Here is a 2,022-nt window from a genome sequence, read left to right on the forward strand (position 1 = left end):
AACAAATCCCTCTTAAGCCCAAAACTACTCAGACATACGTGTAGTCCCATAAAAGTTAATGAAAATAAACACACATGATCAGAGTAACACACTTTCTTAAGTGCTTTTCTGGATCTTGGTCATGGCTAGTGGTGGAAATATAAGATAACATGCCCAAGTTCTGTTACTCACCTGTGCTGTGACTTTAGGGCTGCATACACACCATACATGCCCTCCACATGCACACAAAAAGATTCTGGGGAACTATACATTGTTGCAGAGAACAAAAGCTCTGTGAGGGGTAAACTACAATCCCTAGGACTCTTAGGGAGTACTTTAAATGTATGATGTGCGTGCAGCCCCTAGGTAAGGGAAGGTAGAACACTAGTGTGGAAAGGTTTCTTGCTTCCTTGCTGGATTTATGCTGTGCATCATGTAAAATCCTCCTTGCTAGTAGTTATGCATCACCAAATGGTGAAGGGGCATAGCTCAGTGGTAGAGCACCTGCCTTGCACGCAGAAGGTCCCAGGTGCAATCTCCTGCATCTCCAGGTAGGGCTGGGAGATACTTCTGCCTGAAACCCTACCAATCAGTGTAGATCAGCCTTTCCCAACTAGTGGGCCACCAGATGTTGTTGGACGACAACTCCCATCAGCCTCAGCCAGCATTGCCAATGGTCAGGAAAGATGGGAATTGTGGTCCAACAACATGTGGTGGCTCACTAGGTGGGAAACGCTGGTGTAGACAATACTGAACTGGATGGACCAAGGATCTGATTCAGTATAAGGCAGCTTCCTGTGTTCCTTTGTTCCAAGCTAAGGCGGTATTGAGAATGCTGTAGTGGTACAAAACCAGCTCACACTTTTATAAGGGAAGGGCCGTAGCTTGGTAGTAGAGCATCTGCCTTGTATGCAGAAGGTCCCAGGTTCAATCCCCGGCATCTCCAGGTAGGGTTGGGAGAGACCAGAGCTTGGGAGAGTTACTTTTTTGAACTACAACTCCCATCAGCCCAATCCAGTGACCATGCTGGCTGGGGCTGATGGGAGTCATAGTTCAAAAAAGTAACTTTTCTAAGCTATGGGAGAGACTCCCTGTCTGAAACCTGGAGAGTTGCTGCCAGTCAGTGTAGACAATACTGAGCTAGGTAGACCAATGGTCTGACTTAGTATAAGGCAAAAAAAGAGGAAATGCATAAAAAAGGGTGGGAGGCAAAAGAGGGTCAGATTTGCATTAGCTTATATTAATTTATATGTATAGATGCAGGTTTAGAAATTATTGTAATTTTAAATAGAAATATAGTGCACCTCATCAATGAGCAGCTGGCCTGTTTGCCTGTTCAGTCTGCTGTCCAGGTGTTCACCATTGTTGGAAACTACAAAGCCCAGCTCTCCCCTCTTAGGCTTCTTTCTTGTCTAATAAGCCAGGTGGTGTGGAGAACCTTTGGCCTTCCAGATGTTGCTAAACTACAGATCCCATTATCCCAGCCTATTGGCCATGCTTGCTAGGGCTGACGGGAGCCATAGTTCAGCAACATGAGGACAGCCAAAGGCTCCCTGCTCCTCTTCTAAGGAGACTTCGACCAGGCAAGCCTTCAAGCAGAAGAAACGTAATAAGGTTCTAATATACGGCCATACTACCCTGAACACGCCTGATCTCGTCTGATCTTGGAAGCTAAGCAGGGTCAGGCCTGGTTAGTACTTGGATGGGAGACCGCCTGGGAATACCGGGTGCCGTAGGCTTAGAGGAAGGCAATGGTAAACCACCTTGGAATACCTCTTATCATGAAAACCCTATGAATATATCCCAAAAAAGGTTCATAGAGTCTCCATAAGTCGTAATCAACTTGAAGGCATATAACAACAACAACAAATTATGAGAAAAGGGAAGAAAAAAGTTCTCTCTCCCCCCCCCCACTTTTCCCATACAATTCATTGATTGGAATGCTTCTGGATTGCATCCTCAGGCCCTGGAGGGTGGGATCATATTTAACTTTGCTCTATTGATCTTTGTTTTCAAAAACCAGGCTACCAATAAAAAGTACAT

General features: G+C 45.4%; 1 non-coding gene across 1 annotated transcript; it reads left to right on the forward strand.

Moving 5' to 3' along the window:
* The first annotated feature begins 1,599 nt into the window (after positions 1–1,599).
* LOC133368857 (5S ribosomal RNA) lies at positions 1,600–1,718 on the forward strand. The gene has a single exon (XR_009758774.1). It is a non-coding gene; the product is annotated as a 5S ribosomal RNA (ribosomal RNA).
* The last annotated feature ends 304 nt before the right edge of the window (positions 1,719–2,022 follow it).

The sequence above is a fragment of the Rhineura floridana genome, chromosome 12 (genome assembly GCF_030035675.1).
Source record: "Rhineura floridana isolate rRhiFlo1 chromosome 12, rRhiFlo1.hap2, whole genome shotgun sequence".
In the NCBI taxonomy this organism is placed as follows: domain Eukaryota; kingdom Metazoa; phylum Chordata; class Lepidosauria; order Squamata; family Rhineuridae; genus Rhineura; species Rhineura floridana.